This window comes from Amphiura filiformis, unplaced genomic scaffold (genome assembly GCF_039555335.1).
Source record: "Amphiura filiformis unplaced genomic scaffold, Afil_fr2py scaffold_72, whole genome shotgun sequence".
Classification (NCBI taxonomy): domain Eukaryota; kingdom Metazoa; phylum Echinodermata; class Ophiuroidea; order Amphilepidida; family Amphiuridae; genus Amphiura; species Amphiura filiformis.
In genome coordinates, this window is record NW_027305536.1 from 248,554 (window position 1) to 272,516 (window position 23,963).

Consider the following 23,963-nt stretch of genomic DNA (forward strand, 5'->3'; position numbering starts at 1 on the left):
CATTACTTGGTGCCTGTACATACTTTTACGCGTGTGATCAATGTGTCGCATATGTACGCGTAAGAAACTATGCTATTGGCAATGCAGCACATGCTGAACTTCAAAGCTAGTGCCGATGACTCGAGGTAGATATACAGACTATAAATTGCCAAATGTTCACCGGGCAGCTATTGCACTTACCCAATTTCGGCACTGAGCAGTCAGTATTGGAGAATGTATACTCAAATGTAAGTTCTATATAAAAGCATAGGAAAAAGATCTAAATTGCATGTATACACCATATATTTTCTTTATAGAATATGTCAGTCACAAAGGATCTGGTTGAAAATGACATGATCAACCCAGCAAACAAAACATTTTCGACATCATTCGCAAAAGGTTGCCAAAAAATTCAAATGTCGGGTCATATAAACGGACGATATAAATATTCTAATTTAATGATATTTAAGTGTCGACAAAATATTTGGCAAAAAATGTTTGCAAGAAATATTTTACAGTCAGATTTTGAAAACATTTTAAAAATATTGTCATGATTTAGTGTGTTTAACATTTTAAAACGTTTCCATAACCTTTATATAACCTAACATTAAATGTTATTTAAACGTTTTTATCTAAATCCAAAAATATAACATGTTTCAAACGTTATAAATACATTTTTGTGTTTGCTGGGAAGATGTGATGACATGATTTTGTGTTGTTGAGGTCTATTTTGTACCATTTTGAACCACTAGGTTATAGTAATTTTATAAAAAATTGCATCATACACCACCTTTCACATGGATTGTATCAAACACTGTACATTTATTCTGCTGTCGTTTTAACATTTCAAGTAAAGTCAATCCAGCACCTTTTAGTGACTGAATAAGTTTATGGTAAAATTGCATGCTTAACTGATGAAATATGGTGTGGAAGTAGAAGCAATGCGCGCGATGCGAGCGAAAATTTGCACTTTTGGGGCTAAAATGGGCAAAATACGAGTTTAATTTGGTCAGAAACCCATTATCAGGCATCAACATTGGGGGCGGGGATGATTGTATGGACCCCCCCCCCCCCCCGGAACTACGCCTATGATTTCAAATTGAGAGTGGTGTTGACCTTACATATCGTGCAGAAAGTATTCCATGTATATGTTGGTCTACCGAAATTGGTAGCGAACGGTTAATGGTGTGCAGGAGAGGATTTTTCCGTTTGAAAACGTGAGGTTAAAAAACTAGCATATTACAGGATATAAAATCACATTCATATGGCTGGTATGGTCTCGTGTAATATCAGGATATGGTGTAAGTGCAGGGTCCTGGAAAACGTAATTTTCTTGACTTGAGAGCGACTTGGCCCTTCAAATTTTACACTTAGTTCTGTAAGTTTCTGTAAGTCTGATAATTATAGACAGCCAGTGCAGAGAAAACATACAGAGTCCAGTGACTTTTTACAGAAAATTGCTGACTAGATCAAGCAATGGGCTATTTCATTTAAAATCCACACTACCCCTGTGAAAGATTTTGGAAATGTCTTCCACAGAGGGAGACAGTATGAATTTCAATTGGAATTAGCTCATTAGCAGCTCCATTTGAAACTGGCTCTCCCTCAGGGGAAAATTCAGGTTGAATCTTTCTCAGAGAGTGTATGAAATTCAAATGGAGCTGCTTAATGTGCTCATTTGAAATTAATACTCCCCCTGTGGCAGATATTTCCAAAATCGTCCATAGGGGTAGTGTGGATTTTAAATGGAATAGTACAATAGGTCACACAGCTAAACACCAGCTCAAAAAGTGCTTGGCGTTTTTGAAATGTAATAGGCCTACATTTTGAAAGCTCAACCAATTTAAATCTTCATAAAAAGGCAGATCCTGCTCATTTGTCATAGACAATCTAATACACAAGCTACATGTAGGCCTAAATTAGGATTTAATATGAATTAGGGCATAAATGTTTGTTTTTAAAACTTTCCTAGTGTATTACTTTAAGATTATGCCACTTTACCACTAATCAAAAAACATTAATTGCAGCTCATGTTTAAACTCATTTATGAATTGAAATTTTCAAAGCGGAAGATTGAAACTGATATCAATGCGCGACGGTATCGGCAAAATGACCACTAAGTTTTTGACCACGTTCGTCGTGGCTAAAATGACCTCGTGAATGTGGTCAAATTAAAACAGTACAACCCCCTTGAAGGGTCAAAACAACCCCGAACGTGATCAATTCAAAATGACCACGGAAAATATAACCCCGTAGTTTTTAGTGTGTATATAGTCATTTGTGCAAAATTGAATAGGAATATATAATGAACAGATCGCGTGAGATATCTCCCGCGATCTCAAGGTTCAATGATCCAATCCCCAGATTAACAATATAATGAACAGATTTCGTGTTATTGTTCCTAAAACCAATGACCGTGAAACTAGGACAAATGAATACGGCCAAAAGTTTGCAGTATTTTGGAGGTCAATTTTTGAAACTTACTGGTTTTATTTTGGAAAAATCGCGTTCCTAGCGGCAAGTTTGTGTAAAAGTTGACAAGCAGCTTATTTTTGTAAATTTGTTGATGCTGAACTCGAATCTGCTGTCTGCCAAGCAATGTTTTGAGACCGTGACCCTCAAAAAGACCCCCAAATTACCCACAGGATCTTAGGGGGGCAAAAATTCATTTTATTCTAATACAATTTTCAAACTTGTTAAAATTATCATGATTATGCGTCTGGTCCCACGGATCCCAGAAATGTAATGTTTGTGCGTGTACGACATCGTTAAAAAGTTATGGGGCACAAGAGGTCATGGGTCGACTTGCTTGTTGTGGTGTATGGGTCAAAAGTCAAAGTTGTTCCAATTCTCGTAAAAGTTGAGGCAAATTGTTCGCCTAGCTTAGAGGTTTCAGAAAAAGAATAGTTTGCACTATATGCGATGTCCACAGCATAGCAATGAGTTATAAGATATGTAGGATTGCATAGGATTCAATGGAATTTGCATTTATTTATCATCTATCTTCTGAACTTGACATCGCAGATAGTAAAAACTATTCTTTTCCTGAATCCTTTGAACACGTGGAACAGTTTGCATCCATTTTTACGGAAATCGGAGCAACTTTAATTTTTCACACGGTATAACATTAAAATTGACCTTGGACCTGTTGAGCCACGTAACTTGGTTACTGTATGTCCTACGTGCAAATGGCAAATACGTTACATTTTTGTGATCCTTAGACCCAGACGAATAATTTGACATATTCATAAGTGAATTTGGAGCATTATTGGGGTTCGTTTTTAAGGGTAACGGGGTTCCAATATAGCTTGGCAGACAACATTTCTGAATTCAGTATACCTGAATTTACCAAAATAATTTGGTTGCCATGCAGCTTTCACACGGCTGTTTGATGTATATAGAATTGGCTTCATTATTAACTAAATGCAAACTATAGATGGCGCTATTTATCCTAAATCATATTTCTTTATTTACAAGAGTTAGGTGATTAATACCGCCATTAAAACAGCTGGAATGGGTGAAACAAACAACAAGGAAATTTTATAAACATATTTTATCAAACAATAAAAGGAATTATTTGTATTAAAAGCTTGAAAGGGTAATTTCAGGCCTGGGTAATTTCCAGTAACTAAATAGCGCCACCAATTTTGTCATAAAAAGATACATTTTATATCCGAAAAGCTTAAAAAATTATTATAAAAGTGAATAATTTTGATTTTGAAAAAGATTTTTGTACAAATTTTGGAAATTAAAGTTGAGAACGACTCAAAAGCATCTGTAGGCCTATACATTAGCACGATATCACTTTTAGCCATATAGCCTAAAATTTGGTTATACATGATGTTTTGTTTGAAAAACTAATAAATGATCCCATCAAACAACCGTGTTCACGTGAACTTGCCGCTAGATGCTTAAATAAGCACACATTTCTAAAATAGAACCAGTCTAAAACAGCAAGTTGGAAAAGCAAACCATCGGTGTTTGCAAGATAGTCGAGTCGCAGCAGATATTAAGGGGCTGTGCAATAATTATGAGAGCAAAATTTCTAAAACGGCGTGCCAAAAATGTTTGCCCTCATCCCTCGGCCTGCCAAAGATCGCCCCACCCTTCATGGTCTGCCACCCCCCCCCACACACACACACACACTGCACATGCTATGCCGAATTTTGGGGATCCCAATTTGCAAATCTTTAATGGTCTAGATAATCATATAGGTCCATTGCGAGTGCAGGGAGCAAGTAAATTTGCACACCCTCATTCCCAATCGTCCCGGTGACACGCTGCTTAAAAATTAATGACTTTACTTGAACAAATTTGGCAAATTATAATGCTGAGATGGGCCAAGTGAGGACAATTGTGGCCTAAAACCGGGTCAATGAAAGTTGAACATTGCAACTTTTGGTCAATTTTGTCCCGGTTTTCGAGCCAGGTGGACAACTTGTCGAATATTAGCAAATTAATGGCTCGTTTGAATCGTAAGAATGTCCATATCGGTAAAACAAATGGTTGAAAAACACGTTCATCGGAAAATTTAAAACCAATGCCCCAAATTAGTAAGAATCGTATCTGCGAGGAAACCATTAATTCTCTAAGGGCAAGTTCACATTACACAATGTGGGTTCGTACCTAGGTAGTGAAGTGGTGTCGATCCACATCGAATTCACATTGAGTTTGCGTTCACACTACCAAGCTAATCTACATCGAAAGTGGGTTATGACGTAAGTGGAGCGAATCCACATACCCGGATGTTAGAACGACCCGGAAGTAAAGCGCCGTTACCACGCAGCATAGATACCAAATTTCGTAAAGCCATCACCCCGCCAGAGAAGCGATTAGCGGTAACATTGCGGCGGTTATCGACCAACGCCGAATACAGAACCATAGGCCATTTATCTGGGATTGCCCGTAACACGGCCTGTCTGATCGTAAAACAAGTAATTTATGTAAGCTTATGTTGAGCATGCTGTGGACTGAAATATTTTTAGCATCTGAATGTCATGAAGTCAATTTCCAGTGAATACAGTTCGTTTTGTTCCATTGATGTTCACCATTTCGGCCCGTACGACCACAGCCACTTCCGGTATATGTGGAGTCGATCTAGATCGACTCCACATTATCGCGTTCACATTACGAAATTTAACCCACCTCCTAGGGTCGAAACTACCTCAACCAGGTAGTTTCGATCCACATTGTTGATGTAGGATCGAATCCACTTACTTTGTGTTCACACTACATGGGGAAGTAGTTTCGATGTAGGGTCGACTCCACGTCCCTACATCAAAAGTGCCTGATGTGATCATGCCCTTAGTGTAAATTCGCCCCAAAATTTGGAATATTGGTATTACTTGGCCAATGCGCACGAAGCGCGCAAAATTGTGCAATTTTACCATATTTTTGGCGCAAAACCTGGTTGATTCCTTTTCGGCAGATGGAGCATTTTGGTTTTATTCTTTCTTCTCTTTGGATTTCCACCATAAATTTAGGGGGACGTGCCAATGTGCTTACATCACCAATGACGGCTTTATGTAGGCCTATTTCATAATAAATTTATTATGGACCATATCTGAAGATACAATTACATCATGTAGGTAAATATCATGTATGGCTTACGAACAAATGCAAGGAATATGCAAATGGAATGAATGGTGTTTCTTTGAAATACCAGGGGAAGTTTTGAGGGATGCTAAGGTGACGTCGTCGCTTAGTACGCGCCCTAAATGTTTACAACTGTAGGCCTACACAGGGCCGTTGCGACCATAAGGCCAGCTAAGGCGGTCGCCTAGGGCGGCAAACGCAGAGGGGGGCAAAAAAAAGGGGGGGAAGGAAGAAAAACGGGAACGAATAAAAACAGCTATAAGAGACCAATAAACACACATTTTAATGTTTTTTGTTGACTTCGGTTACAGAACTGTTCTTTTGCATTTAAAACCTAAAAATACAATTTAAAAAATTTAGCAAAAACCGAAATTTTATAAATTTTCAGAAAATCCCTAATAATTGTCAGACAATTTTGGTCATTTTGGCTAAAAGTTTAAAAAACTCATAATTCAAAAAGGAAATGAGATTTTTGATTAATTCTTTTTGATTATGACAAGCACTTGGCATGCTCTCAAGATTGACACACTAAACGTTTAAATGGACTGCTTTTCATGGGATTTTACACACAGCATCATTCCAGAACGCTCCTTTTGCATCATTCCTCAACGTTACCTAATGTCGGAAAATAATTGGCATAAAGAAACAATGCCCAAGTTGCCAAATATTCAACACATTTGCGCAAAATTGTTCAAAGTTGTACAAAGTTGCATAAAGTTGCGCAAAGTTACTCAATGTTAATGCAAAGTTGCATAAAGTTGCGCAAACTAATTGTAATGACTAGAAGACTTAGCCGTAGAAGTAGTGATGTAATAGGATTAATTACCATATAGCCATAGGTGAAAACAATTTTGGAATGTATTGCCCGGCACTATAAGTAGACTGCACTCCTCACCTGTCATGTCTGTGTATGTGTAGAATCATAGATTGAATATAATGCTGCTCTTTTCGAAGACAACAATCGTACAGGTATGGGTCTATAGTGCGATGCAGACTGGCACAGCGTACGTCTAGTGCATGGCAATACATTCAAAAATTGTTTTCATCTGTCGCTGTGGAAAGTTATCCTGTTATATCAAGTATATCACTTCTACGGCGAAATGTGGCGAGGTTTCTTTTAAACAAGATTCGACCAACTTTAAACTTAAATTTGACCCTAGTCTTAAGTTTAATAAACTAGTTGTTCCTTTCATCATTGTTTTTAGTGAATGTTACATGTTTATACTTGATATTTTTTAATTTTGTTAGTAATAGCCGGGGAGCAAGTTTATAAGTCCCGTGGCCTTTTGATGAAGACAATGTGCCACCTATGCTAGCAAGTTCCCAAGTTACATATTGATACATGTTTACAAAAATCCAGATGCAGCAGACAGAAGGCGGTCATCTTGTTTTTCAAAATGGCGTCCATTTTGGTAAAATATTTCCAATATTTGTCAAACTGCCCCTTCCCAATGTGATTTTATTGGCACAGTAGCAATTGTTTTAGGCTTGTTATAGTAGTTTTGTCATGTTGGCATGCAGTAGCATCAATATTGATGATTTAAAAATTCAAAATGGCCGCCAAAAATTCAAAATGGTCACGGAATTTAGTTTGCTACCTGACTATAATAACCTTTGAATATCAGGTGGGTGCCGTGGCTTAAGGAATTCGAGACCGTGGGTTAATTTCAACATCAATAAAGTCATTATGCAACTTGGTGCCCAACTCCTCCCACCGTTGAGGGTTTGACGAGTCATTGAGTGACGGGGATGTGCGGACACCAGTTCGAAACTCAAGGGTCTTTCAGTGAGAGACTCGACACCAAAAGAGGGTTATTTGGTGAGAAGGCACGGAAAAAAGTGGGCCGTGAGATTGGGGAAAAGTTTATCAAATAAGAGGGTTTTTCCATGAGACGGGGGAAATTTTTAGGTCAACATTTAAAAAATTTAATTTTGTTGTTGAAAACTTAGAAGGATAATAGGCCTAATGAAGTTTTAGAGAACTTAAATCGGGTCATTCAGTCCCGCATTCAGTAAGGGATTATCAGAAATGTTTTCAAAATTCTTGAAAAGAGGGTCATTTGATGAGAGGGAGTTGAAACATGTAGGTCAATTTATATGGCCACATATCACCGAACCCAATTTGAGTAAATCGTACCCCACCCCCCTCCCCCCGTTCTGGATGCTGCTAGAATGTTCGTTTTGTTGGTTATAGATTTTAAACGTTATATTTTATTTAGATAATTAATAGGTTACACGCCTATGCATGTTTGACTTTGTTTTATTAGGATATGTAAATATATTTCTTTTGTTTTTCATTGTATTATGAGGAAAATTATGAGAATTGAAAATAAGCATCTAGAAAAAAGTCATTCTTATGTTTGACTGTTTTATTAGAAAATGTAAATATATTTCTTTTGTTTTTCATTATATTATGAGGAAAATTATGAGAATTGAAAATAAGCATCTAGAAAAAAGTCATTCTTATGTTTGACTTTGTTTTATTAGGATCTGTAAATCCATTTCTTTTGTTTTTTATTGTATTATGAGGAAAATTATGAGAATTGAAAATGAGCATCTAGAAAAAAGTCATTCTTATGTTTGACTTTGTTTTATTAGGATCTGTAAATATATTTCTTTTGTTTTTCATTATATTATGACGAGAATTATGAGAATTGAAAATAAGCATCTAGAAAAATGTCGTTCTTATGTTTGACTTGTTTTATTAGGATCTGTAAATCCATTTCTTTTGTTTTTTATTGTATTATGAGGAAAATCATGAGAATTGAAAATAAGCATCTAGAAAAAAATTCATTCTTATGTTTGACTTTGTTTTATTAGGATATGTAAATATATTTCTTTTGTTTTTCATTGTATTATGAGGAAAATTATGAGAATTGAAAATAAGCATCTAGAAAAAGTCATTCTTATGTTTGACTTTGTTTTATTAGGATCTGTAAATATATTTCTTTTGTTTTTCATTATATTATGAGGAAAATTATGAGAATTGAAAATAAGCATCTAAAAATGTCATTCTTATGTTTGACTTTGTTTTATTAGGATATGTAAATCCATTTCTTTTGTTTTTTATTGTATTATGAGGAAAATTATGAGAATTGAAAATGAGCATCTAGAAAAAAGTCATTCTTATGTTTGACTTTGTTTTATTAGGATCTGTAAATATATTTCTTTTGTTTTTCATTATATTATGAGGAAAATTATGAGAATTGAAAATAAGCACCTAGAAAAAAGTCATTCTTATGTTTGACTTTGTTTTATTAGGATATGTAAATCCATTTCTTTTGTTTTTTATTGTATTATGAGGAAAATTATGAGAATTGAAAATGAGCATCTAGAAAAAAGTCATTCTTATGTTTGACTTTGTTTTATTAGGATCTGTAAATATATGTCTTTTGTTTTTCATTATATTAAGAGGAAAATTATGAGAATTGAAAATAAGCATCTAGAAAAAAGTCATTCTTATGTTTGACTTTGTTTTATTAGGATTTGTAAATCCATTTCTTTTGTTTTTTATTGTATTATGAGGAAAATTATTAGAATTGAAAATAAGTATCTAGAAAAAAAGTCATTCTTATGTTTGACTTTGTTTTATTAGGATATGTAAATATATTTCTTTTGTTTTTCATTGTATTATGAGGAAAATTATGAGAATTGAAAATAAGCATCTGGAAAAAAAGTCATTCTTATGTTTGACTTTGTTTTATTAGGACCTGTAAATATATTTCTTTTGTTTTTCATTGTATTATGAGGAAAATTACGAGAATTTAGATTTATAACCCCTTATAAAACAAAGTCAAACATACGAATAACTTCTTTCTAGATGATTAATTTCAATTCACAAAATTATCCTCATAATACATTGAAAAACAAAAGCAATAGCTTTACAAACCCTAATAAAACAAAGTCAAACATAAAAATAAATAAAAAAGGATAAAAATATTTCTTTTGATTTTCATTCTATTATGATAAAAATTATGAGAATTGAAAATAAGCATCTAGAAAAAAGTTATTGTTATGTTTGACTTTGTTTTATTAGGATATGTAAATATATTTCTTTTGTTTTTCATTATATTATGAGGAAAATTATGAGAATTGAAAATAAGCACCTAGAAAAAGTCATTCTTATGTTTGACTTTGTTTTATTAGGATATGTAAATCCATTTCTTTTGTTTTTTATTGTATTATGAGGAAAATTATGAGTATTGAAAATGAGCATCTAGAAAAAGTCATTCTTATGTTTGACTTTGTTTTATTAGGATCTGTAAATATATGTCTTTTGTTTTTCATTATATTAAGAGGAAAATTATGAGAATTGAAAATAAGCATCTAGAAAAAGTCATTCTTATGTTTGACTTTGTTTTATTAGGATTTGTAAATCTATTTCTTTTGTTTTTTATTGTATTATGAGGAAAATTATTAGAATTGAAAATAAGTATCTAGAAAAAGTCATTCTTATGTTTGACTTTGTTTTATTAGGATATGTAAATATATTTCTTTTGTTTTTCATTGTATTATGAGGAAAATTATGAGAATTGAAAATAAGCATCTGGAAAAACAGTCATTCTTATGTTTGACTTTGTTTTATTAGGACCTGTAAATATATTTCTTTTGTTTTTCATTGTATTATGAGGAAAATTACGAGAATTTAGATTTATAACCCCTTATAAAACAAAGTCAAACATACGAATAACTTCTTTCTAGATGCTTAATTTCAATTCTCACAATTTTCCTCATAATACAATGAAAAAACAAAAGCAATAGCTTTACAAACCCTAATAAAACAAAGTCAAACATAAGAATAATTAAAAAAGAATAAAAAATATTTCTTTTGATTTTCATTCTATTATGATAAAAATTATGAGAATTGAAAATAAGCATCTAGAAAAAAGTTATTGTTATGTTTGACTTTATTTTATTAGGATATGTAAATATATTTCTTTTGTTTTTCATTATATTATGAGGAAAATGATTAGAATTGAAAATAAGCATCTAAAAAAGTCATTCTTATGTTTGACTTTGTTTTATTAGGATCTGTAAATCCATTTCTTTTGTTTTTTATTGTATTATGAGGAAAATTATGAGAATTGAAAATGAGCATCTAGAAAAAAGTCATTCTTATGTTTGACTTTGTTTTATTAGGATCTGTAAATCCATTTCTTTTGTTTTTTATTGTATTATGAGGAAAATTATGAGAATTGAAAATAAGCATCTAGAAAAAAAGTCATTCTTATGTTTGACTTTGTTTTATTAGAAAATGTAAATATATTTCTTTTGTTTTTCATTATATTAGAAGGATAATAGGCCTAATGAAGTTTTAGAGAACTTAAATCGGGTCATTCAGTCCCGCATTCAGTAAGGGATTATCAGAAATGTTTTCAAAATTCTTGAAAAGAGGGTCATTTGATGAGAGGGAGTTGAAACATGTAGGTCAATTTATATGGCCACATATCACCGAACCCAATTTGAGTAAATCGTACCCCACCCCCCTCCCCCCGTTCTGGATGCTGCTAGAATGTTCGTTTTGTTGGTTATAGATTTTAAACGTTATATTTTATTTAGATAATTAATAGGTTACACGCCTATGCATGTTTGACTTTGTTTTATTAGGATATGTAAATATATTTCTTTTGTTTTTCATTGTATTATGAGGAAAATTATGAGAATTGAAAATAAGCATCTAGAAAAAAAGTCATTCTTATGTTTGACTTTGTTTTATTAGAAAATGTAAATATATTTCTTTTGTTTTTCATTATATTATGAGGAAAATTATGAGAATTGAAAATAAGCATCTAGAAAAAAGTCATTCTTATGTTTGACTTTGTTTTATTAGGATCTGTAAATCCATTTCTTTTGTTTTTATTGTATTATGAGGAAAATTATGAGAATTGAAAATGAGCATCTAGAAAAAAGTCATTCTTATGTTTGACTTTGTTTTATTAGGATCTGTAAATATATTTCTTTTGTTTTTCATTATATTATGACGAGAATTATGAATTGAAAATAAGCATCTAGAAAAATGTCGTTCTTATGTTTGACTTGTTTTATTAGGATCTGTAAATCCATTTCTTTTGTTTTTTATTGTATTATGAGGAAAATCATGAGAATTGAAAATAAGCATCTAGAAAAAAATTCATTCTTATGTTTGACTTTGTTTTATTAGGATCTGTAAATATATTTCTTTTGTTTTTCATTATATTATGAGGAAAATTATGAGAATTGAAAATAAGCATCTAAAAAATGTCATTCTTATGTTTGACTTTGTTTTATTAGGATATGTAAATCCATTTCTTTTGTTTTTTATTGTATTATGAGGAAAATTATGAGAATTGAAAATGAGCATCTAGAAAAAGTCATTCTTATGTTTGACTTTGTTTTATTAGGATCTGTAAATATATTTCTTTTGTTTTTCATTATATTATGAGGAAAATTATGAGAATTGAAAATAAGCACCTAGAAAAAAGTCATTCTTATGTTTGACTTTGTTTTATTAGGATATGTAAATCCATTTCTTTTGTTTTTTATTGTATTATGAGGAAAATTATGAGAATTGAAAATGAGCATCTAGAAAAAGTCATTCTTATGTTTGACTTTGTTTTATTAGGATCTGTAAATATATGTCTTTTGTTTTTCATTATATTAAGAGGAAAATTATGAGAATTGAAAATAAGCATCTAGAAAAAGTCATTCTTATGTTTGACTTTGTTTTATTAGGATTTGTAAATCCATTTCTTTTGTTTTTTATTGTATTATGAGGAAAATTATTAGAATTGAAAATAAGTATCTAGAAAAAAGTCATTCTTATGTTTGACTTTGTTTTATTAGGATATGTAAATATATTTCTTTTGTTTTTCATTGTATTATGAGGAAAATTATGAGAATTGAAAATAAGCATCTTGAAAAAAAGTCATTCTTATGTTTGACTTTGTTTTATTAGGACCTGTAAATATATTTCTTTTGTTTTTCATTGTATTATGAGGAAAATTACGAGAATTTAGATTTATAACCCCTTATAAAACAAAGTCAAACATACGAATAACTTCTTTCTAGATGCTTATTTTCAATTCTCTAATTTTCTCATAATCTAATGAAAAACAAAAGCAATAGCTTTACAAACCCTAATAAAACAAAGTCAAACATAAGAATAATTAAAAAAGAATAAAAAATATTTCTTTTGATTTTCATTCTATTATGATAAAAATTATGAGAATTGAAAATAAGCATCTAGAAAAAAGTTATTGTTATGTTTGACTTTGTTTTATTAGGATATGTAAATATATTTCTTTTGTTTTTCATTATATTATGAGGAAAATTATGAGAATTGAAAATAAGCATCTAGAAAAAAGTCATTCTTATGTTTGACTTTGTTTTATTAGGATCTGTAAATCCATTTCTTTTGTTTTTTATTGTATTATGAGGAAAATTATGAGAATTGAAAATGAGCATCTAGAAAAAAGTCATTCTTATGTTTGACTTTGTTTTATTAGGATCTGTAAATCCATTTCTTTTGTTTTTTATTGTATTATGAGGAAAATTATGAGAATTGAAAATCAGCATCTAGAAAAAAAGTCATTCTTATGTTTGACTTTGTTTTATTAGAAAATGTAAATATATTTCTTTTGTTTTTCATTGTATTATGAGGAAAATAACGAGAATTTAGATTTATAACCCCTTATAAAACAAAGTCAAACATACGAATAACTTCTTTCTAGATGCTTATTTTCAATTCTCACAATTTTCCTCATAATACAATGAAAAACAAAAGCAATAACTTTACAAACCCTAATAAAACAAAGTCAAACATAAGAATAATTAAAAAAGAATAAAAATATTTCTTTTGATTTTCATTCTATTATGATAAAAATGATGAGAATTGAAAATAAGCATCTAGAAAAAAGTTATTGTTATGTTTGACTTTGTTTTATTAGGATATGTAAATATATTTCTTTTGTTTTTCATTATATTATGAGGAAAATTGAAATTGAAAATAAGCATCTAGAAAAAAGTCATTCTTATGTTTGACTTTGTTTTATTAGGATCTGTAAATCCATTTCTTTTGTTTTTTATTGTATGAGGAAAATTATGAGAATTGAAAATGAGCATCTAGAAAAAAGTCATTCTTATGTTTGACTTTGTTTTATTAGGATCTGTAAATATATTTCTTTTGTTTTTCATTATATTATGACGAAAATTATGAGAATTGAAAATAAGCATCTAGAGAAATGTCGTTATTTTGACTTTGTTTTATTAGGATCTGTAAATCCATTTCTTTTGTTTTTTATTGTATTATGAGGAAAATCATGAGAATTGAAAATAAGCATCTAGAAAAAAAGTCATTCTTATGTTTGACTTTGTTTTATTAGGATATGTAAATATATTTCTTTTGTTTTTCATTGTATTATGAGAAAAATTATGAGAATTGAAAATAAGCATCTAGAAAAAGTCATCCTTATGTTTGACTTTGTTTTATTAGGATCTGTAAATATATTTCTTTTGTATTTCATTATATTATGAGGAAAATTATGAGAATTGAAAATAAGCATCTAAAAATGTCATTCTTATGTTTGACTTTGTTTTATTAGGATATGTAAATCCATTTCTTTTGTTTTTTATTGTATTATGAGGAAAATTATGAGAATTGAAAATGAGCATCTAGAAAAAAGTCATTCTTATGTTTGACTTTGTTTTATTAGGATCTGTAAATATATTTCTTTTGTTTTTCATTATATTATGAGGAAAATTATGAGAATTGAAAATAAGCATCTAGAAAAAAGTCATTCTTATGTTTGACTTTGTTTTATTAGGATTTGTAAATCCATTTCTTTTGTTTTTATTGTATTATGAGGAAAATTATGAGAATTGAAAATAAGTATCTAGAAAAAAGTCATTCTTATGTTTGACTTTGTTTTATTAGGATATGTAAATATATTTCTTTTGTTTTTCCTTGTATTATGAGGAAAATTATGAGAATTGAAAATAAGCATCTAGAAAAAAGTCATTCTTATGTTTGACTTTGCTTTATTAGGATCTGTAAATATATTTCTTTTGTTTTTCATTATATTATGAGGAAAATTATGAGAATTGAAAATAAGCATCTAGAAATTTTTTTTCTTATGTTTGACTTTGTTTTATTAGGATCTGTAAATCCATTTCTTTTGTTTTTTATTGTATTATGAGGAAAATTATGAGAATTGAAAATAAGTATCTAGAAAAAAGTCATTATGTTTGACTTTGTTTTATTAGGATATATAAATACATTTCTTTTGTTTTTCATTGTATTATGAGGAAAATTATGAGAATTGAAAATGAGCATCTAGAAAAAGTTATTCTTATGTTTGACTTTGTTTTATTAGGGTTTGCAAATCTATTTCTTTTGTTTTACATTGTATATATTATGAGGAAAATGATAAGAATTGAAAATAAGCATCTAAAAAAGTCCTTCTTATGTTTGACTTTGTTTTTTTAGGATCTGTAAATATATTTCTTTTGTTTTTCATTGTATTATGAGGAAAATTATAAGAATTGAAAATAAGCATCTAGAAAAAAGTCATTCTTATGTTTGACTTTGTTTTATTAGGATCTGTAAATCCATTTCTTTTTTTTAAATTGTATTATGAGGAAAATTATGAGAATGGAAAATAAGCATTGAAAAGAAGCATCTAGAAATTCTTATGTTTGACTTTGTTTTATTAGGGTTTGTAAATCTAAAAAATTTAAATTACAAATTTATTGAAAAGTTAGAATCTTTATATTAAGTTTTGTATTTTGTCTTTTACTTTATCCCGCATTATACGGTATATTGTTTAGTGTATCAAATGAGTATGAGGTATTAGGGTTTCTTTTCAAAACATGTCCGGTTTTTTTTCGACCCTAAATCGTGCCGTATCTAGCATACATACATTTTTTGGCCAAAATGTTGATCAAAAATTCAGCCCATGTTTATTGGTAGAGCATAAGTTTTATAATCATGATAATATGGGACTAGACATCATATTATATAAGAATGATTAAAATGCTTTTCTTACCTGTTTTCCAAACTCCACATTTTTAGGGGCATCGTACATTTTAATGATTACAATTATTCGAAATTTATTGCACATTTCATTGTACTTATTCACACATGCTAATTTGTGACCTGCGACCACGAAATGAGCGTAAACTCGCAAGTTGGTAGTTTCGAAACGCCCTGCCTATACAATTTTCCACCTTGATGTGGCAGTCACGCCCGGCAGTGACGTCAGTGCGAATTTCATTGGGCGCAGCTGCAAATCGCCCGTTCGCTCAAAGCGCTGGCGTACACACGCCCTTAAAGATGCACGAAATAGTTGCCTCAACGCGTTAACATCACTGCTACATCAGAGTTAAAATGGTATACATGCGTTGGTTTTCTTTTGTTTCCTTCTTGAATGGCCCGTTGTGCCCGCATCGAGGGAGGGGGGGTGTACAACACTAGGAGTCACTCGGTGGCGATTTTGTCAAAAAAAAGAAAATGTGGGCCATTATGTGTAGAAATGCTTAGAATTGGGTGTCATTGGCCGTGAAAAATAACTTTCGGGGTATTAACACAAAGGACATACAGACAGTCAGCCTAAATGTCTCGAAAATACCAACTTGCGACTTTATGCTTATTACGCTGTGGCAGGTCACGTTTAATATTAATTAGTGCAAAAAAGGTACAAATTTGTTTCTTACCTGGTGTACAATCTCCACACAATGCAGGACACAAGTTTCTGAAACTTGCATACAATACACATTTCATTTTATTTCGGTCGGTACAACCGCTAAAAACATCCACACATTCTAAGAAAAATAATAAAATGTCATAGTTAATGACTCGGATAGCAACGTTTGCACAGTATTTTTGTGGGACCTGAGAGCATATATCAGACATATCGAATGGCGTTAAAAAAAGTCTTTATGATATCAAATACCTATGAATATGACCTTCATGCCCATTTTGCACTGTAACTCAGAATACAATTGAGGACATTTACGGCTCATTCGTGGTGTACGGTCACATATGGATTTTTTCTCCAAAACACACAAAAAATTAGGTTTTTTGGGGAAAAAAATCCATATCTTCAATAGGCCTACACTGTATATGGACGTTGTAACAAAAATCCATATCTTCAATACCCTGTATATGGACGTTGTAAGTACGTAAATCTGTGAACTCGTATACGTGTTGTGAAAACGTTATTCCCGAACGTTAATGTAACCTGATTATGACGTTGTTTCGACGTCACTATGACGTTATATCAACGTCCGAAAATAACGTTGTCACAATACGAATACGAGTTCACAAATTAACGTAATTACGACGTCCATAGATTACGTTGTATCGGGGTCAGACCATGACAGTTAGACGGCGTTGTAATAACGTGCTTTATACGTCGAAACAACGTCATAAATTTGCGTACTAACGACGTCCGTAGATAATGCTGTATCTGGGTCCGGGATCTGGGTCAGTTCATGACTTTTAAACCAGGTTTAACCACGTGCTTTATACGTGATTATGACATTATATTAACATCCGGCAACAATGATGCTCAATCCCAAAAAGTTAGAGCGTATAACAATTCAAAGTTTAGAACTTCAGGAATAGAAGTCATTACTCTGAGTTTCATACTTAAAGGCGATCGTCAGACGACACGATGGGGAAATCTTGGCTGGACAACCATCTCCTTGAAGAATTTACATTCCATGGTGTCAACATCCAAGCTATTCCATGTCGTTTCAGATACGTATTTGCCATGTTTGTGCAACGTTTTCCGAACGGATTATTCAAACGTTATCACCAGGTCTAGACATGTTGCTACATGTAGGCCTATATATTCCGTATTCTATATCAGTTCGGGGTACTCATAATTCACGGACGTCTCTGATATCGAATACTCTTGAAGCGTCATGTCACATAACAGTATCATATTTCGGAGACGTCTCATAAATCACATACTCCCTAGTTTCAAAAAGCTTCAAAACCCAGTCGCAAACGATGTTAGTAATTTTGGTGAACGTGCTGGCGCAGTGTGAATAATTTGTGAGTAGGCCTTATCAGGGTTGTAGCTAGCCCACGTTGAGTGCCTGCTAATACTATCCCATTCATGAATTAGGATTTTGGGATTTTTTTACTTCAAAACATTTAATTTTGGCCATTGCAATCTAAGTGTGTCCTGGGACCATTTGTCAGAATTTCCACATACAGATAGATATAATTGTTGCACATGTAGATATTTGCTAAACATACTCTCTAAATGTAAAAGAGTGAAAATTTCACTCGGAACTTGGAGTGATTTCATTCTCACTCTATTCGAGCGGTTAGTCGTTCTTTTAGAGTGAAAAAAAGCTTCTACTTGGTCAATCTAGATTCACTCCTTACAGAGTGATCCAAAATTACCGCTCAATTTCAGAGTGAAATTACAATCACTCTTTGCGGAGTGAATCCACAGCTCGTACAGCCAATCAGAAAGCCGGATTTTCACGCTGAGAGCCACGAAAAAATTGTGATTATTCATTCGGCGAATAGTCGTTGCAGCAATGGCGGTGGAGTTGTCAGTAGCAGTTTGGCGAAGAAATAGCCAATATTTTCGTTGGTAAGTATACTTTGAACTATTTTATTTATATGTTGAATCATTGCAGATTGTAATCGACAACTAAAAATCTGATGTTACTGTCTCAAAGGTGATAATTGTACCCATGAAGCTTCTTCATTTGTTGAACACATTGATTCACATTGTCGGTCCGGCATTACGGTAGCACACTCATGCACTGCTATGCATACCTGGTACATGTAGGCCTATTACTTCATAAACCTGTAAATGATTGAGTGTACTTGTGTAATAATTGTAATGTTTGTTATACTGCGTCAGCCTTTTTATTGTTAGTATGTACCCGATCACATCTCCGAGTCCGATGCGCTAGTCATGCTATACATACCAGTAGCCACAGGATCACATGCAGCAAGGCCGGGCCACACCTAGCTAGGCTTAGGCTATAGGGTCAGGCCAAAGCATAGGCCTGTTATCTCTGACCAGTCTCTAATTTATCATGTTTATATACTGCAGCACATTATATCTGCATGTGTGATGCCAAAAGTCAGAGGACTATAATAGGCCTCTAGCTAGGCTTAGGCTATAGGGTCAGGCCAAAGCATAGGCCTGTTATCTCTGACCAGTCTCTAATTTATCATGTTTATATACTGCAGCACATTATATCTGCATGTGTGATGCCAAAAGTCAGAGGACTATAATAGGCCTCTAGCTAGGCTTAGGCTATAGGGTCAGGCCAAAGCATAGGCCTGTTATCTCTGACCAGTCTCTAATTTATCATGTTTATATACTGCAGCACGTCTATCTGCATGTGTGATGCTAGGCCCATAGTCCTACGTCACTAAGCTTTTAATCATGCCAAAATTACCATTTTAATCTTAATTAACATGTAATAACACTTATTGTGTTGTAATTCCTTTGCTCACAAAAATACATGAATGAATGAACATTTTGTGCCTATTTCTGTGATTATTTTTTGTCAGTCTCATTCACTTCTTTATTTCAGAGCTATTAACTCAAAAGAGTGGTTTTTCCACTCCTCTTTGGAGCTGTATGAGTGACCACTCCTTTTGGAGTGAAATTCACTCTCACTAAAGAGTGATTTTATTCACTCTTTTTTTCCGAGTGAATTTCCTCACTCTTTTGAAGAGTGAATTTCACTCTAAAAGGAGTGGTCACTCATACAGCTCCAAGGAGGAGTGGAAAAACCACTCTTTTTGAGCTGTTTTTCACTCTTTCACATTTAGAGAGTAGGAAAGCTTATATACACTCAGCTTCGTTCCGATGTGCTACATCGAGTGCCCAGCTGTCAACAAAGCTCGACGTATGTGATATCACAGACCCGGATCACAGACTGACTCCCGTATGTGAAATCACTGACCCGTCTTTGAAACCAGAGACGTCCGTGAATTACGAGTGCCCCCGAACTGATATATGTATGACATTGGCAGCCATACGAGGAAAAAAGGAACATTAGTTGCGACAAGTTATTGTGTGTCGTAAAGCAGGTAAGATTTTCATTAATTATTAATGATAACTATCTTAATCTCCAAAATTATATTTTAGTCATTATATGAGTTATGAATATATGAATTGTTTAGAAACAGTGATTCATTACACTGAACCTATATACATCATGGAAGTAAGATATATCTGTATCGATACACCTTTGTATAGTTATTTTCTGATGCGCGAGAGGCGCGAGAAAATTCAGGACAAAAACAGACCAAAATGCTAAATCGCAAATGTTTGTAAAGTTTATCTCTGCTTTTCGAGGCAGGGAATCAACTGCCCCAGTATGTATGCACAATTAGACCAAAGATACTCAATACATGTATTGATAGACCTATGTCACTGGCGCTGATGAATGGTGTGTTGGGAGGGGGTGGAGAGACAGCTGACACATAATTATTGCCAATCTTGCATAATCATTTCATGCACCCATCATTGCCATCCATAACATCCTTTGGCCCAGTATGTATCCAATATTTCTCGCTATTCGCAATTAAAGGGCGCCGCCAGCGGTTTGCGATGTAATCGTGATGTATCATGGGAAAAGGTCGACATCCAAGTCCGCGCAATACGAATATTACCATGCTATTACATAGGAATACGTGACAATATTTTTTTAGTTTGATTTCATCCCTTACATCCAATGACGACATTTTTTATCAGCTTACACAAAATGATTTTTTTTTTAATTTACGCCAAATCTGCAAGTTTGCAAAATTGCAAAATTTACGCAAAGTTAAGCACATCTTTGCCCAGAAAGTTATTACTATTTCACGGTCAATGATGACACCCAACAATTGAATACATGAATTCAAAACCCACCCAAGTCCATGGGAAGTGATTTTGAGAAAAAAACCTTTGTATCATTTGAATTCCTTCAGTTAAGATTTACCTGGTCAATACAATATGGTAAGTTTTACGTGCAAATGAGTGGGTTAAACTGTATTGGGTATGACGATTAGCATTTCAGGGACTTCGTGGGGTTCATTTTAAATGCTGGACTTGGGTGGTTTTTTGAATCATATACAAAGACAATAATGTTGGAATGAGATTACCACTAGTAAGATAATACAAAATAAAGCACACAGGTATGTATAATGTTGATAAGCATTCTGCCATGTAATATAAACCACACACTTTCCTTGATTTAACCTTTTTTTTCAAAAGTCACTCTCCAGCAATGAATGTGTTACAAGTGGATTTTTATACATCCTGGATTTCAATCAATGTGTTACAAGACTTAAATCATGTACTTGGGTGATTCTTTCATACATGCTATTTTTCACATGCTCAATAGACACAGAGGATGAATTTGAGTTGTTCTTTCATACATATGACATGCCTATGTATAGCTACAATTTCCCATGCTTAACTCAATTTGGCCAAAGTATGGACTTGGGTGGGTTTTGTATTCATATATTCAATTGTTAGACCCCCATTTTCTCGGCCTGTGCCCAACTGAAACCCAACTGAATCACCCCCTTTTTCGACAAAAAAGCAACTAGTTATTCAAGTGGAATATCAGAAACCAGTAAATTCCTGGGTTATATAATTGAATTGAACTTACATGATTTATAGTAAAGCTCACAGTTCTGATTCTTTTGTCCATGGTCAAAAAATCTCTATTCAAAAGCAACAAGCCCTTGGGCATGGGGATAACTATGGACCGCCAAATGCTATCTGACAATGCCCATTGCTATTTTGGAATAAAGAACTCGTACCACCAGTGCGCACAATTTTTTACCGTACTCAGTATTGCTCCACCGATAGCTTTAATTCACACGTACCTAGCCATCGCCGGTTATCAGTGTTCTGAATTAAGGATATACCTTTCGACAAGCCACTTCTGACTTCTCTTGCCAGGGAGCCTTGCTTAAACAAACGCTTTAAACGGTAAGAACTTCATTATTTTTCATCTGCCCGTGAACCGTATTCAGTTGCGTATGAAAAAAATAAATAAATAAATAAAACCATCAGAACTTAACCAACCATACTGGGAAACTCAGTCTTCATTGAAATCCAATCGTTTACAGTAGCGTAGCCAGCAAGGGGGGTGGGGCAGGGGGCAGAGTGCCCCTGACAAAAAATGAAAAATAAATGTGCCCTCTGACCAAATGTTGAAAGAGAAAATGTGAAGGACAAAGGGGCCAGTTTATATTTTTGGGAACATCCTGATTATGTTTTGGGGTCATCTCAGGAACCTAAAAAAGTTGGTTTGGTTTGGTCCTGTGGGGGTGCACAGAAAGTGGTCCTAGCTCCCCGAGTATATTATAAATTTTGTGATTGCATTGTTTCAATGCATTTAAACTTACCTTGGAATTAATGCTGATATCTGGTCGTGCTCCTTTTTGAATTTTTTTTCTTATCGTCGGCTTTTGGAAATAACAGAATGCAGATTGGCTCTGAATAACTATCATATTCCTCTCGATGGGTCTTGGGATATGGTTACTTTGAATTCCGTGTAACAACCCAAAATTTACCTCTGAATTCACGGTGGTGCTACGTGTATCTCATTAAATGAGGTACACATAGCACCAAATTGAGGTACCTATGAATACGACCTTCATGCCCATTTTACACTGTAACTCAGAATACAATTGAGGACATTTACGGCTCATTCGTGATGTACGGTCACATATCTTCAATACGAAAGATCAAAATTTTCAATTGATCGTCGGCTTTTCATCCCACTTACATACACTTTAAGTATAACTTATCAGATTTATAAAGCGTACTTCGAGTACTGTTAAATATCAAAAATATCAATTTTTAATCATTTGCCATAAAATGTGTATTACATTGTGAATTTCAAAAAATCAAAATTATTTGATATCAGAAGGACATTCTTTGTATTCAGAATGCAATTCGATATGTCTGATGTGCTCTAATGTCCCACAATAAATACTGTCCAAACGTTCATACCCCACCCCTTAATGACTTCTTCATGTCCACAAATTAGTAACTAGACAGCTCACAACAATTGTCTTGAAAATACCTTTCAAGTACTAGTAATTGTAACTATAAGATAATTCATTTTGGTCGCCATTTTGAATTTTGAGTATAGAGCAGCCATTTTTTAATGAAAAAAAAAATCTTTATTTTACCATAATTAATTAATAATTAATTAATAATTAATTAATAATTAATAATTAATAATTAATTAATAATTAATTAATAATTAATTAATTAATAATTAATTAATAATTAATTAATAATTAATTAATAATTAATTAATAATAAATTAATAATTAATTAATAATTAATTAATTAATCATTCATTCATTCATTCATTCATTCATTCAACAATTCATTCATTCATTCATTCAATAATTCATTCATTCATTCATCCATCCACCCATCCATCCATTCATTCATTCATTCATTAAATCTTCAATGGGGACATGCATGCTTCCTCAAATTTGTTCATGTTCCTCGTATCATGCTTGACAATTAGATATAGTCTTGTTTTTTATTTATTTCGCCCCTTATATATAACTTTACTTTGTATTAGGCGTATATCATTACAGCGCCCTCTATTTTTTTGGACTTATTTCGACGTGTGAATTGGTAAATGGCCGCTCGAATTCACCGATTCATTCTTTCCTACCCAGAATGTCGGAGGTAGAAACCACTATTCGCCTGTTTGTTCACAATTTCTCCAGAAATACATCGAATTGGATCGTCAAATTTTAGGATGATAATGAGAAAAATATAATCTTTTAAATGATACCAAAACCTCATGAGCAATGAGAAAAATTGTCTGGATGATGCTGTCAACCGGGTTACGCATCTTTAAGTGTTGATTTTGTTCATAAATAGGGCCTATTAAATACCTATGTGTCAAGTGTTCTGTATACTCCATTCAATACATACAAACATTTTAAGTACATTGGATTAATACTTTTTTTTTTTTTTTGGATTAATACTTTTTTTTTTTTTTTTTTACTTCGAGGACTATCAAATATCAAAAATATCAATTTTTAATAATTTGCCATCAAATTTGTATTAGGCTATTGAAATAAAATGATTAGTTTCCCTTTCCCTTTCATTTAAATGGCTATTACCTATTGTTGATGAAAAACCATCTCAAAACATGTATTAATGCTCAGATCATCATTACAGACATTTTGCAACAGATTGAAAAAAAGATTTGGTTTTTTAAATTAAAATGAAAAGAAATGTGCAATTTTTGTAATCACTAGAAACATGATGAGGTAATCCTTATATTTCATTATTTACCACATCCTCTACCCCTACCAAAAACTGCTGATTATGACCAGCAGGGGATGTCAGACGTTTTGAGAGTTTCAATTTTGATTATTTCCATCTCAA

General features: G+C 32.6%; 1 protein-coding gene across 1 annotated transcript in view; it reads right to left on the minus strand.

Moving 5' to 3' along the window:
• Nucleotides 1–23,963, minus strand: part of LOC140144687 (uncharacterized) — a 156,042-nt gene that overhangs the window by 56,602 nt on the left and 75,477 nt on the right. The window lies entirely within an intron of this gene.